A 16,073-nucleotide genomic window follows, 5' to 3' on the forward strand; every position below is an offset into this window, starting at 1 on the left:
CAAGAAAAGGTAGACAGACAGGAGGCTGGAAGAACACGGCAAGCCAGGCAGCATCTGGAGGAAAGGAGCTGTCAACGTTTCGGGTATTACCCTTCTCCAGGACTGTTGTGGTCGAAGAGCTGAAGGATTGAAGAGGCCACAGCAGTGTGGCAGTGAGAAAGGTACTCATTGAGTTCACGTCTGAGGGAGGCAGAGAACTTCTTCAAAGTGGGCAACCTTTGAAGAGACTTCGCAGTGGTAAAACTTAGAGACAAAGAAAAACTAGATGCTGGAATCCAAGGTACACAAACAGGAGGCTGGAAAAACACGGCAAGCCAGGCAGCATCTCGAAGAAAGGAGCTGTCAACATTTCAGGTATTACCCTTATTCCTTTGTTTTTGTTTGTACAGATATGAGCTGTTTGACTGTGGTAAGAAGTTTCTGCTTTATTTCCTATGTTGGAAGCACTTCTGTACTTTTAAAAAATGTCCACATACAACTGCCTATGAGTCAGAGGACAGTTATGAGTCAACGACAATGCTGTGGGTGTTGAGTCACAAACCAAGTGAGAATGGCAGTTTCCCTCTTCTAAAGGACATTTGTGAATCAGTTGAGGTTTATGACAATTGACAATGGCTTCATTGTTACCATTAGACTAGCTTTTAATTCCAGACTTAATAATTGAAGTGGAATTTCACTATCTACCTTGGAGGAATTGAAACCCTTCTCAGCACTGCATTAGCGAGGGGCTCTGGATTTCTAGTTTGGTAACAATATGGCTACATGATCACCTCCCCATAATCATACACTATTTAGTGATCTGTTGGTTGTTTTACAATGAATGTCAGTGCATGTTGAAGCTCATTTTGTAGTGGCTGTATGCCAGACAAAAACACTGTTTTGTGAAGGATGGGGTGCAATTAGGATCATTGAATTCCTACAATGAAGAAAGAGACCATTTGGCCCAATGAGTCTGTACTAACCCTCCAAAGAGCATCCCACCCAGACCCCCCTGTCCTATCTTATCCTCGTAACCCTACATTTGCCATGACTAACTCAGCCAGCCTGCACAGCCCTGGGCATGATAGACAATTTAACATGGCCAGTCCATCGAATCTGAATATCTTTTGTTTCTGGAGGAGACCAGAGGACTCGGAGAAAGCCCAAGCAGACATGGGGACGATGTGCAAGCTCCACACTGACAGTCGCCCATGGCTGGAATCAAATGTGGTCCTTGGCACTGTGAGGCAGCAGTGCTAACCACTGACCCACCTTGCTCCCCCAGTTGTATTTGGAAAAATGAGTTTAAGGATTTTATTTTCCTGTGTGAGTCGCTGGTTGAGCCTTTGAGTATCCTTGGTATCAATGTACATGGCTGGGCAAATGATAAGAGCCACAACTTCATATTGTCTCTTGACCTCATTTTCCTGTTTCACAGCCCTGAGTAATTCAAGCTCTCAGGGGTTACTTCAAATATTGGTTTTAGAATCTCAATAAGTTCCACCTTGTCAATTTAAATTAATTTAAATGATACGGTATTTAATAACTTGTAATTTCTTTGGTCCTGGCAAGCTAATTTTACAGTAGCTTAATTATTTCAATTAATTTAAAATGTCTAGTTGCTTAATATAATAAATTACTCTTGAAGTTTGTTCATAAAATCTCAGCCTTTAATGTGTATAGTACTATCACTTATTTCACACTCTTATGTGTTTTTGTTTATTCGCTAATGGGATGTGTGCACTGTTAGCTAGGCCAATATTTATTGTCAATTTATTGACAAGGAATGGGTGAGCTGTCATCATGAATTGCTGCATTCTGTGATACAGAGATGTAATTACATTGTTTGCTAGGAAGGGAAATTTAGGGTTTTGACCCAACAGCAATAAAGGAAAAGGAATGTTGTTTCAAGTCAGGATGCTGTATGACGTGAAGAGGAGCTTGTAGTTGATTGAATTCCCATGAATCTGCTGCTTTTTTCTTTTCAGGTGGCACAGATTGTAGGTTTGGATGGATGAAAGAGGCTTGGTGAGTTGTGGCTTCAACAGAGGTATAAGCAAGTTTCTCAAGTTTCTCAGAGATAAAAGGAACTGCCGATGCTGGAGGATCTGAGATAACAAGGTGTAGAGCTGGATGAACACAGCAGGCCAGGCCACATCAGAGGAGCATGAAAGCTGATGTTTCGGATCTGGACCCTTCTTCAGGAATGGGGGAGGGGAAGGGGACTCTGAAATAGATGGCGGGGGGGAGGCGATGATGGAAGGTGGATAAAGGAACACATAGGTAGAGAGAAGACAGACAGAGATGGAGCCTGTAAAGGGAGTTGGGATGGGGATTGGTCAGTCTTCCTCAACTGACCAACCGCCATCCCAACTCCTTACTTACACTCACCTTTACTGGCTCCATTCCTGCCTCCTTAATTTGTCCATCTTCTCTCCACCTATCTGTTCTTTTATCCACCTTCTACCATCGTCCCACCCCCTCCATCTATTTCAGAGACCGTTTCCCCTCCCCCATTCCTGAAGAAGTGTCCAGACCTGAAATGGCATTCTTCCTGCTCCTCTGATGCTGCCTGGCCTGCTGTGTTCATCCATCTCTACATCTTGTTTGCTCAAGTTTCTGCCTTGATTGCAGGCTTTTATAATCCCTGAGGACCCTGCCAAAATCTGCTCCATCTGCATTTTTACAGGGATAGACTCAGCCACTTAAGGACAATTTATTTTAGATGGATCACATTGCTAGTATTGTTTTGATAGTGGAAGGAGTGAGAATCGAAGGTGTTGAAGGGAGTGCCATTCAAGAGAGCTGCTTTGTCCTGGATAATAGAGTGCTGAGTATTCCATCACACTTCCACTTATAGCATGTGCTTTGTAAATGCGGACAAGCTTTGGAGAGTCAGGATGCATGTTACATGTTCACCCTCTAACCTACTGCCATATACACCATATTTATATAGTTGGCCTTATGTTTCTGATCAATGGTGACCCCCTCCCTCCCACCAAGATATTGATTGTGGGAGTTTCAGCAATTGTAAGACTGTTCAACTGAAAGGGAGATGGTTAAGTTCTCTCTTATTGAAGATTGCAATTGCCTGATACTTGTGTATTATTTATCATTCTTTAGTCCAAGCCTGATTAGTATCTAGTTATTTCTACCTGCAAGAACGGACTGCTTCAGTGTATGAGGGTCTGAAGTGCGACTCAACATTGTTCAATTATTGGTAGACATCCTCACTTCTGACCATATGGTGGAAGGAAGATCGTTGATGAAGCAGCTGAAGATGTTTGTGAAAAAGACGCGCCCTGAAGAACTCTTGCAGTGATTTTCTGGAGCTGAGGTGTTTAGCCTCCACCAGCAGGAGCCATCTTTCTTCGTTATAACTCCAACCAGTTGAGAATGTTTCCTTGATTCTTATTGAATTTAACACAGGTAAAGAATCATCAATACACTTTACTTTTTGGTTTGATGTCTTTGAGTACATTTCATCGTGATTGGGTGTTTAGTCTACTTGATTATATCATGCGGCTGGATACCTGGAGATTTTTCTAACCTGACACGGGATTCAAGCTAATGCTGGGAAATGGGAAGTTCATGCCAGATGAATCACTAGATCTTTGTGGGAAGCTTTCTCTGAGGTCAAGACCACATTCTCTGAGCTTGTAATTGTTTCATTGTCACAAAGATGCCAATGGAATGCACTGTAGGAATACTTGTACAAACAACAGGCCAATAAGATTGGACATGAGGTTTATTAACAAAGGACTAAGCCTGTGTTTTCAATAATAAACTTGCTCATTTATAGATTAAAAATACTAAACAAGTTTTAGTTGATATTATACACATCACATCGAGCAAGGCAAATTATAAATGATGGAGAGAAATTAAATAAGTCCAGCCAAATGATGAAAAAATGTTTCCATTCTTTCATGGCCTGTATGATTTCTCATGAGTTTATACCTATAAGGAGAATTTGCAAACAAAATTCAGTCGCTAATATTGACAACAATAATTTCTAGGGTGGAATTTAAATATTGTAAAGTTTATCCTAAGACAATAACCACCAAAGACAAAAATATTAAAGGTTCATCTGCTAATATTATCCCAGTCAATGGTAAAGGGCAAGCCGATGGAGTCCTGGGGAAAGTGGGAAGCTCAGGTTTGGTGTTAGGGTTCATTGGACTGGGTCACGAAGGGAATGATTATTGTGAAAGAGGGCGGTTCAAGAGAGAAGGCTGGGATCTCACAATGTAGGAGAGAATGGAAAACTGCTGGGGTGGTGGTGAAGTTTCAAAAATGACAAGTACTCTGGGTTCTGCATGGGGAGAGTGCATGATCTGTAAGAGCATGGCACTTTTTAAAGCCATGAGTTCACGAATTAAATTGAAGGTATTAAAACAGTTGTATAAAGGGGATGAATGGAAATATGGGACTTGAAATGTTATCAGGGTCACCAACACAAAAATGAAGCAAACATGGATCAAATTTGTTTTCAGGTAGAGTCTGCAACTCAATCACGAGACCATGAAGCTCAAAGTTGGCCACCTTCGATCCAAAGTCAACTGTTCAGTAATGAGACAAAATAGTTGCCACTGCCTGTAGTATGGTGGATAAGTTACCATTGTTATTTTCAGACGTGGAGTATAGTTCTTTGAATTTGAGGCCTTGATAGGTGGAATTGCATTCATCATGCATTCATTGATTCAGTAATGTCATGAATGTGGAGGCATATTGCAATTCATTGGCGGCTAATTCTTTTTGTAATGTTATGACAACTATGAAATGTACTGATAATTATGCCTCCTCAGAGGTGGGAAAAAAGGGTCTATTGTGCTGCCTGTTCATGGTGGAGGTTTATTTACTGCTGCTAATACAAAAATAAGAGGTGATAGAGAATTTATTGTATCCAAGAGATAAAAGCTTGTGCAGATTAAGAATGAGATAGCACTGACCTTATGGGAAAACAGCACAGTGCAGCACAATGAAATTTGCTGGGTTCATTGCTGACTGAGGTTTTCACATCCTTACATTCATGGCTACAAACTTCTCTGGCCAAATAAAGCATCTTTATCCTACCTTATAATACGATGTTTTTGCCCTCTTGGCCACGTTGTGAGACACATTTTCCTGCAATGAGACAAAAGGAGTGTTGGGCATGGTGGAAGTGGATTGAAGAGCCATTAATGGTGATTCAGGGACAGAAGAGGTGGTGAAGTGTCCCTGTTAAGTGACTAGGTAAAACAAGATAGGGAGGGTTAGTAGTTTGGGAAGAGAGGTAGTTGAAAGATGTTGAATGGACATGCTGCAAGCAGTAGTGAGTGTAAGTGAGAGATGTTGCACTGGCAGGGCCAGAGTGAGCAATGGTCCTGCGAGTATGAGAAAGTAGAGGAAATGTGATGACAGTTACCCTTGTGAAGCACAGAAGAAGCTTCTTCTTGCACTACTGGGTATCGTGCTTCATCCAGGGCACTGTATTGATCTGAGTTGCTATCTCAGACTAGGCTGGCTGTGTTAGATTGTTTAGCTTCCTTTAGTGGTCAACAGATTAAGAGAATGGTATTCATCCTGTCTGCTAGCCTTTGAGGACGCTGTTAATGAACTGCGCTATGAGGTTCCCTTTCTGGGCCATGACCCTGGTAACAAAAGTGGAGCACAAGGGTCTGAAGTACAGTGGTTTGTGGTTTACAACGCTTGATGTACTGTGGAGCTGGGGTTTAAAATGGTGCCATTTAGTGTTAATTGTAAAATCCTGGCAGTGGTGAGTACTTCCACCTCTCTTGTTGCTCGATTCCATGAGGTAGGCACCCAGTTGGCCAATTGCATAACTGATGAGATCAGTGGTGAAAGATTATGTCAGAAAATTCACTCTGAATCATGGCAGTGCCATGAATTTCGTAATATCAGTACTACATAACTCAACAGTATGTGCATTCTGAAAGAGGGTTTTCTTTAAAAATGATTGCATGACATCACAATGTGACATTCCATTTCAAGCTAACCACCTTGTCAGCTTGTCTCCGGTCATTCTTATGCATGTGCGTGTGCATATGTAAGATGCAGTAACATCACTCAGCACAGACTCAATGCATTTAAATACGATATCATTGCCTTGTAAATAATTAGTGTTACAAATAAACTTCTGATAGCTTACTCAAGAAGAATCTGATTATTTGAGGTACATGTTATGCCAACCAACATATAAAGACAACCTAAAATGGTGTAACTGACCTTGACCCTTCAGTTCACAGAAGTCAATCTCTCTAAATTTACAGAGGAATTTTATGTGTGCCTGATTATGCTTGCTGGTGTGAAGAACTTACTGAACTATTTTCCTCACTACTCATAGCAGTTTTAAATAAAGAAAACATTCATTTAGCTGAAAAAAATAAAAGTTATCTCTTTCAGATTTTCTATCAATTCAAAAGCAAGCCTGCCTAACTCCTCCAAATTTGGGCTTGCTCATATTATCTTGATATTGATCCACTTACCAAAATTCATTCTGCACATGTAGAATGACAGTGTTAATTATCTGCAGTATATGTGCATTGGATCCTGGTAGTTGGAAACCTCATGATAATCCCACTAAACTTAGAATAAAACAACACTTGGAAACAATGTAAATTGTTAAGGGAACGGTATCAAACTTTGAAATGAAATTGACACGTTGGTGAAGTGGAATTCTGTACCCCAGAGAGCCTTGGAAGCTGGGTCATTGAATTTTTTCAATATAAAGTGGACAGCTGTTGATCTATGAAGAAGCCAAAGGTTTTGGTTTACAAACAGGAAAATTGAGTTAATGCCATGTTCAGATCAGTCATGATCATATTGAATGATTCCAGGAACAGATTGCCCTACTCCTGCTCAGTTTTTATATATTCTAATGTTTCTTTTGGCAAGAAAAATTTGCACAGGATGGAAGCCTTCAAAACTTTAGCTTGACAGTGGAACAGCATAGCTTTAGAGAAACCTTATTTTTAAACTCGGTGAACCTAGAACATTCCTTTAACGTGTATATATATATATATATTATATATATATATTATGATCAATGATGATTCCGGTGAATGTAAGCAAATTAGCCACTGCTTTTGTTTTCCTCTAAGGTACCACATATCAGGCATCAGGTGAAATATTTGAATGCCAAGAACATCTGGGTGCTTGCTTTTATGGGTCAAATAAAGTTTGAACATTGGATTTCCTTAAAATGAAGGTGTTGTGACTGTGTCTTGAAAATGAAAATTCACGTAAATGATCTGATACTGTCGACACAGACAAGCAGTGCACGAAGCAAGTGGAATCCTTTCCTGTTAATTGATTCAGTAGCGTTATGTGACAGAACATGCAGGATCATCTCAGAATGTGGTACTTTACACCTTGAACTGCTCCAGGTCCTATCAATCTATAACATTTGTTGCCCATAAGGAATGACTGAACTCTTGCTCAAGCAAGTAAATAATTGGCTACTTGGGCTATTTATTCAGGAGCAGCTGACTGGCTTACGTAGTTGACATCTCGAAGGGAAGTCTGAAATGAATGGTAAGCATAAAAATTAAAGACAGTTGTGACTTTACCAGCAACTAACAGAGCTTTGTTTCAGTAGTCTTTCACTGCAGCTCTGCTTAAATGCAAAACAGAACTCAATGATGGGCAGTGTAATGAAATGTGAGGCTGGATGAACACAGCAGGCCCAGCAGCATCTCAGGAGCACAAAAGCTGACGTTTCGGGCCTAGACCCTTCATCAGAGAGGGGGATGGGGTGAAGGTTCTGGAATAAATAGGGAGAGAGGGGGAGGCGGACCGAAGATGGAGAGAAAAGAAGATAGGTGGAGAGGAGAGTATAGGTGGGGAGGTAGGGAGGGGATAGGTCGGTCCAGGGAAGAGCATCCTTGTAAACTACAGTTGCTGCAGGCAGTGCTGCTCTGACAATTGGGAAGTATCTGCATTATTGTCTGAAGATTCCTCAGGTATATGTGCCTGGCAGTAGTTCATGATATTATGATTCCAGCTATAGTAAAGTCGGATCTTATAGTGAGCTTTAGGTTGATAGGCCATTCATTTTTGCGGTTGGTTACCATTGTGATGCCTAGTATCTGAACATATCCACATGAGACTGCTAATATTCAGTAGCACAAGAAAATAGGTTTATTGCAATAAAGAAAACATGTGACAGTTTAGAAAGTTCTTAATATTGATTACAAAGCGAAGTTTCATCCTGTTAACCAGCAATAATCTTTTACAGATGTTCAATCCCAGAGAAATATCACTCCTGTCTCAACTATTTTACCTTTTACTTAATGACTTGTTACAATTCTCCTTCTTGGATTCCTGAGGCAGTTGTAAAACTTTCCAGTCGTGCCATCTTGAGCATCCATTCAGTTGTGATGGCTACCTTTCAGTTCTTGCTGCCAGGTTGACTGTTCTCATAAACTGAAAATTTTGTTCTTCCATTAAATTCCCAATTGTTCTGAACTGAAGTCAGAACTTAATTAGTGACCCCAGTCTGTTTACTCTATCCTTCATAAACTCAGCAGTGTTAAAATCCCATCAATTAATAGTGCTGGTCTCCTGCTAGGTCCTTCACTTGGACATGATATCTGTAAGCCACCATTCCAAATTACTTTCTGATCTTCCATAAAAAAAGAAGATAACCTTCACCGAACTAAAATAAAAATTCATTTGCCTCTAATTTAAAAATCCAAATTCCAATTGTGATAACAATGTGCACAACACTGTAATATGCATCTTTTTCATAGTATTCGACATCTACTAAAAATTAACTTGCCTGGCATATATTCATTGGTTTTGCCCATTTTTCTTCAATAAGCAGTAAAGAGGATTCCCATAGGAATTATATTATGGCTTATTGCATTAAAAAAAGCACAACTGCGTCATATCAATTGTTACAAATGTTGTTTTACGGCAAGAAATTAATATTGATTGAAATTATAATGAAAGAACGTGCCCAACCTTTACTTACTCCAAAGGGTTTCAGTTTAAGATTTTTTAAGATATTTGCTATTAATCAAACACAATCAAAGTGCTACAGACAGTTAAGCTATAATGTTTTTGCCATCTGAGAAGGAGCCTACTGTATTAAAATATTCCTTTTTCTTAAAATGTAAGTCAGCTCTGGATGTAAGTTTGCTCGCTGAGCTGGAAGGTTCGTTTTCAGACGTTGCGTCACTTTTTTTTATTTGAAAAAATATACTTTATTCATAGAATGTACAAAAAAAAACATTTATACACCTACCCAGTCATGCAAGCTGCTTCGGGTCACCCAGGGGGTACGTACACCAATTAAAGGAAAAAACAAAACAAGGAAGAAAAAAAAAACAAAGCAAAGAAAATACCCCAGCAGTCGTCTCCCGCACAGTCCCCGTTGGCTCCCTGACCAGTTGGGGAAGGTGCCAGCTGGGCCCAGTTACCAGATAGGGCCCTTTTTTCTATTCTGGACGAGGGGTTTCATACGGTAGTCTTTCCCCACCGCGCCTTGGCAGTGGCTGCCCCAAGCTTTAGCACATCCCTCAACACGTAGTCCTGGACCTTGGAGTGCGCCAGTCTGCAACACTCGGTCGGGGTCAGTAGTTGCAGGCAGACCAAAGACGATCTTTCACTGCATTGATGGTCCTCCAGGTGCAGTTGATGTTCGTTTCGGTGTGCGTCCCGGGGAACAGCCCGTAGACCACGGAGTCCCGCGTCACGGAGCTGCTCGGGACGAACCTCGACAAATACCACTGCATCCCCCTCCAGACCTCCTGCGCATAGGCACACTCCAGAAGGAGGTAATAGACAGTCTCGTTCCCCACCCCGACCCCGCAGCTGCCTTGAGGGCAGCGTGCGGTGGCGCAGAGTTTCCGGGCATGCATAAAGGATCTCACTGGCAGAGCCCCTCTCACTGCCAGCCAAGCAATGTCCTTGTGCTTGTTTGAAAGTTCTGGCGATGAGGCATTCTGCCAAACGACTTTGGCAGTCTGTGTGGGGAACCACACGACGGGGTCCACCCTCTTCATTTCCCGAAGGGTCTCGAGGATACTACGTGCTGACCACTGCCTGACGGCCTTGTGGTCAAAGGTGTTTCCTTTCAAAAATTTCTCCACGAAGGACAGGTGGTATGGGACGGTCCAACTACTCGGAGCGTTTCGCGGCAATGAGGCCAGGCCCATCCTTCGCAACACCGGGGACAGGTAGAACCTCAGTAAGTAGTGACACTTGGTGTTTGCGTACTGAGGATCTGCGCACAGCTTGATGCAGCCACACACAAAGGGCGAGGGTGGCGTTCGGTACATCCTTTCCCCCGTTTTCCAGGTCTTTGTACATGGTGTCCCTGTGGACCCGGCCCATCCTCGACCCCCAAATGAAGTGGAAGATGGCCCGAGTGACCGCAGCGGCGCAGGTCCAGGGAATAGGCCAGGCCTGCGCCACATACAACAGTACCGAAAGCCCCTCGCACCTGACAACCAGGTTCTTACTCGCGATGGAGAGGGACCGGAGCGTCTACCTGCCCAGCTTCTGCTTCAGTTTGGTGATATGCTCCTCCCAAGTCTTAGTGCACGCCCCAGCTCCACCGAACAAAACACCCAGCACCTTCAGGTAGTCTGTCCTGACAGTGAAGGGGACGAAGGAGCGGTCGTCCCAGTTCCCGAAGAACATGGCCTCGCTCTTACGCCTATTGACTTTGGCACCCGAGGCCAGTTCAAACTGGCCGCAGATGTCCAACAGCCTACTCACCGACTGACGATTGGTGCAGAAGACGGCGACGTCGTCCATGTACAGGGAGGTCTTGACCTGAAGGCCTCCGCTGCCTAGGATAGTCACACCCTTCAGGCTTACGTCCTTCCTGATGGATGCGGTGAAGGGCTCCATACAGCACACAGAAAAGGCAGGAGAGAGCGGGCAGCCCTGCCTGACTCCAGATCTGACGGGAAAACTGTCCGATTCCCACCCGTTGATCAAGACTGCGCTAACGACGTTGGTGTAGAGCACCCGGATCCAATTGCGGATGCCATCCCCGAAACCCAGTTTGGAGAGGACGTCCCTCGTGTAAGCATGAGAGACCCTGTCGAAGGCCTTCTCCTGGCCTAGGCTGACGAGGCAGCTGTCCACCCTCCTGTACTGCACGTAGGCGATCGTACCTCTGATGAGCGCGAGGCTCTCAGTGATCTTCCTGCCTGGCACAGCACAGGTTTGGTCAGGGTGAATCACCGACTCCAGGACAGACCTGACCCAGTTGGCTATGACCTTGGCCAGGATTTTGTAGTCCACGTTCAATAATGAAATGGGATGCCAATTCTTAATTTCTTCCCTCTTCCCCTTCCTCTTGTAAATGAGGGTGATGATGCCCTTCTTCATGGACTTGTACATTTCCCCTGCCCGAAGCGCACTATTGTACACCTCCAGCAGGTCCTGACTGACCAGGTCCCACAGAGCGGAATACAGCTCGACCGGTAAGCTGTCGCTCCCGGGAGTCTTATTCCTCTCAAAGGACTTGAGGGCTCTGGTCAGCTCGTCCAGGGATATCAGCCGGTCCAGCCACTCCCTCATGCCGTCATCTAAGACCTCTGTGATAGATGACAGGAACGACTCGGAGGCCGTGCTGTCCGTGGGCTTCGCATTGTACAGTCCGGCATAGAAAGATCTGCTGATCCTCAAAATGTCGGGCCGAGACGACATCACCGAGCCATCGTCCTCCTTCAGCCGGCTAAGCACAGAGCTCTCTATGTGCACCTTCTGAAAAAAGAAATGCGAGCACGTCTCGTCTTGCTCCACGGAGCGGACCCTGGACTGGACGATTATCCTGGAGGCCTCCGCGGCAAAGAGCAAGGCTTGCTGGCCCCTCACCTTGCGGAGGTCCTCCGTGACGTCGACCCCCATCGATAGCAGAAGGAGCAGGTTCTGCATCCTTTTCTGGAGTCGCGACAGCTTTCCCCACCTCTCTCTCTTCCAGACACCCTTGAGGACAAAGAACCTCTTGATGTTCTCCTTCACCGTCTTCCACCAGTCTCCTGGAGACTCAAAGAGGGGTTTCATGGTTCTCCAACCGGCGTATTCCCCCTTAAGCTCCTCGACGTTCTCTGGGGTCAACAGAGTCGTGTTGAGCTTCCACGTCCCCATGCCGGCCTGCTGGTCGTCCTGTAAGTGACAATCGGCCAGCAGGAGGCAGTGGTCAGAGAAGAACACCGGCTCGACGCCGGTGGACCTGACTGAGAACGTCCGTGACACAAACAGGAAGTCTATCCTTGAGCGGATAGACCCGTCTGGCCGCGACCAGGTGTATCTCCGCTGTGCTCCGTCTGCAGGGGTGCTGAAGACGTCAAGCAGCTTGGCGTCCTTCACCGTGCCCATCTGGAATCTGGACATGACGTCCAGGTGACTCCCCCCACCGCTGTCCCCATGCCGGATCTTCCATCTGCATCGATGATGCAGCTGAAGTCTCCGCCTAGGATGACCGGCCTGGACGTAGCCAGCAGGGGTGGAAGCCGCTGCAGGATGGCCAACCGCTCACTCCGTACCGCTGGGGCGTACACGTTGATCAGCCGCAGGGGAGCGTTCCTGTAGGTGACATCAGCCACAAGGAGGCACCCCCCACCACCTCCTGAACTTGAGAGATGGTGAAGTTGCGCCCCCGCAGCAGAATAGCCAGGCCCGAGGACCGACAGTCGTTACCCCCCAACCAGATTGAAGGCCCACAGGTCCATGTGCCAGACCATTTCCCGTACCTGCTGAGGTGCGGTGTCCCGCACTCCTGCAGAAACAGGAGGTCTGCCTTGATGGTGGTCAGGAAGGCCAACGTGGACACACATCTTGCAGTGGACTTGATGCTGCGCACATTAACACTCGCAACTCGTACCCCCATTGTGGGCAGTGACCGCAGTACCCTCCCCGAGTCCAAGGTCCACCCCTCCCTTTGTCCCTTCATGCCCATTGCCTCGGCGAACTGCTGGACGCTCTCTGGGCTCAAGAAACCGTCCGTGCTGCCTTCCGGGTGGCATCCCCCCCGCCAGGGCTACAGAGGCAGGAGAGTCCGGCTCTGGCTTGGGCCACCTCCGAATCCCCCTCGTCAGAGGAGCTCTTATAGCCCCCCTGTAGCTGCCTCTTCCCACCTGATGGTCGCGGAGCCGGGGCCCTCCGGCGCGGCTTCCTTCACAGCTTCCGGACCATCATCCACTCCCCTGGGTCACATGTCGCCTGCTCCATCAACTCCAGGTTGTCGGGAGGCGGGGAGCGGAGCCTGCAGGGGTGCTTTGCTGGCCTCGGGTCCATTTTGCGGTGCTGGCCCCTCCTGCACTACCTGGCCCTCCTGCACACTAGGGGGGTCCTTGCAGGGGCCTGGCGCCTTCCTCTCCTCTGGGAGGGCTTGCCCCGCATTGCCCCTGCCGGCGATCTGGGCGTAGGTGGTCCCCCGCCACGGGCATGCCCTGTAGATGTGGCCCACTTCCCCGCAAAAGTTGCAGCTTTTTTCCTTTGGGCAATCCTTTGCAAGGTGTCCCTCCTCCCTGCAGATAGTGACTTTGCAGTCGGCCGCCATGTGACCTGACCTACCACAGGCATGGCAGATTTTGGGTTGCCCTGCGTAGGTCAGGTAGCCCTTGCTCCTGCCGATCGCGAAGCTGGATGGTGGGTGTATGATGTTCCCGTCTGTGCCCGTCCTCAGCGTCACCCTGACCTGCCTCTTACTTGTCCAGATCCCGAAGGGGTCCATTATGTTGGCTAGGTCCCCTTCCACCTTCACGTACCTTCCCAGGAAGGTCAGGTCATCAGCTGCTGGCACATGCGGGTTGTACATGTGGACGGTCACCATATGGCTCCTCTGCGCTGGCATCACAAACAGCGGGACGGCGGTCAGTACAGAGAGGGGGCCCTCGCCTCCTTTTTCCTTGAAAACCTCCAGGAAGCGCTCGCAAAGCTTGGCGCTCCTGAAGGTTACATCATAGAAACCTCCTCCAGGGAAATCCTGCAGGCAGTAAATGTCCGCAGCAGCGAATCCACAACAGTACAATAGGACCCTCTTCATGAAGAAGGTGCGGTCCACAGGTGCACCTTCATCCACCTTCTTCATGGAAGCTCGGATGGTGTTCCGGACCCCCTGACCCGGGGCACGAGTACTCGCTGCAGCCATCGTTGCAGGTTGGCTGCTCCCCTGCACCAGCGTTAGGCCGAAGCCAGCATTAAGATCCACCAGTTGCAAGGATACACAGCCAACCCGACATCTTCCTTCCAACTCCAACACAGTTGCGCTCTCCTCTTCTCGGTCCACAAAAGTGTGGGTCTTTATTTTGTTCCGGATGTAAGCTGGTTCACTGAGCTTGAAGGTTCATTCCCAGACAATCCGTCACCATTCTAGGTAACATCATCAGTGAGCCTCCAGTGAAGCGCTGGTGTTATGTTCTGCTTTCTATTTATGTGTTTAGGTTTCCTTGGGTTAGTGATGTCATTTCCTGTGTTGATGTCATTTCCTGTGTTGGTGATGCCATTTCCAGTTCTTTTTCTCAGAGGGTGGTAGATGGACTCCAAATCAATGTGTTTGTTGATGGAGTCCCGGTTGGAATGCCATGCTTCTAGGAATTCTAGTGTGTGTCTCTGTTTCACCGGAGGCTCACTGATGATGTTACCTAGAATGGTGACGAAACGTCTGAAAACGAACCTTTCAGCTCAGCGAGCAAACTCACATCCAGAACCTCAACCTGAGCTACAAGTCTTCTCAAAACTGGCTATGTAAGTTAGCATCAAAATGTACAGTAAAAACATAGTAATTAAGTTATTTGAAACTTTACGAAGATTCTTGTTCAGTGTTAAATAATGTGCTTCAAAAAAAAAACCCCTAGTCCCTAGCAAACCTGAAAGCCCATTTTGTATGGATGGAAATATTATTTGTTTGAATGTATACTTGGAAAGGATGTAATATATGAAAGTTTCAGGTGCTGTATTTCTGAAGCTCAATAATCCTGCTTCCCTAGAAATGTGTTTAATCCATATCAATAAACCCAGGTTTCCTTTGTTTATTCCCAAAGAAACCACCCATTACCAGCTGTACATTTTATGCAAAAGAATCAAATTCTCCAAGCGACTGAAACATTACTTTTAAGAAAATCTAATGATATCCATTGTGATATCTTGTCATGCGCATTATTTAAATAAACATACTGCTTAGCAGGGTTTGATAATCTGACCCTCTCCCCTGTTCATTTGGTTGTTCTCATATAAAACGTCTGAAAGACTCTCACAGATTTCATGTATATATTACAAAAAAATGGTATTGATGTTCAGCATGCAAGAAAATATATATGTACAAACTCATGAAAGAAGCCTTTTAGCTCTACTTCATCTTTCAGTGACACTATGCAAACTGAACATTGGAAGATGCTTTCAACTTAAGCAGATACAGTTGTAAATTACAAATAGAGCCTACAGTTAATGTTGTGACTTCATATAGAATTTAGCTGCCTGTCACCTTCACAAGAAACTGATACAGAGTGAAATTGTCAATAAGAAGCTGGCATCATCCTTTATCTACCTAAAAAGGCTTTCAGCTTGGTGTTTATGATATTTGCTTTTAATCAAAGTAGATCAAAGCATTTTATGACATTTTGAGCATTCTGTGACAGAGTTTCCAGCTGAGAAATTACCTGCTGATATACAGAAATTCACTATGAAAGGAGTTTTTTTTCTATCCTTAATGCTGTAATATGGACATGAAAGGTTAGTTTCAATGACTTGTTTTGCCTGCCTGTATAACTGACAAGTGAAAAGTGCACTGATGGGATGCAAATTGCTGCCACTGACTGTTACTTTTAAGGTTGCAATGCAACATCGCCAATTGATCTATCAACAGCTCTTTCATCAATTTACAAAAATATTTAGCAACAATTGTAGTTGTCCGCCTGCAATTGTTTGTCCTGCTTAGGAATACACCCAATCTTGACAATTTGTTAATCAGTTACTTGATTTATTCTTTAATTTATACTTCAGTGATTCACTGCCATTTAAAAAAAATCATTTGTTTTGTTTCCAGGCTTCTGGCCATGTTTCTTCCACGTAGAGAATGGGTATTCAACTTGTTGTAAAATAGGTGTTCTGACTATTTGCCATTATTAAAAGAA

The 16,073-nt window shown here is 45.2% G+C and overlaps 1 long non-coding RNA gene across 1 annotated transcript in view; it reads left to right on the top strand.

Annotated features, from left to right (window-relative positions):
• The first annotated feature begins 7,463 nt into the window (after positions 1-7,463).
• LOC132210259 (uncharacterized) overlaps positions 7,464-16,073 on the top strand; it is a 65,281-nt gene continuing 56,671 nt past the window's right edge. Inside the window, exon 1 of the long non-coding RNA XR_009446500.1 lies at positions 7,464-7,512. This is a non-coding gene — a long non-coding RNA (uncharacterized LOC132210259). The remainder of the gene's footprint in view (positions 7,513-16,073) is intronic.

This window comes from Stegostoma tigrinum, chromosome 11 (assembly GCF_030684315.1).
Source record: "Stegostoma tigrinum isolate sSteTig4 chromosome 11, sSteTig4.hap1, whole genome shotgun sequence".
NCBI lineage: Eukaryota > Metazoa > Chordata > Chondrichthyes > Orectolobiformes > Stegostomatidae > Stegostoma > Stegostoma tigrinum.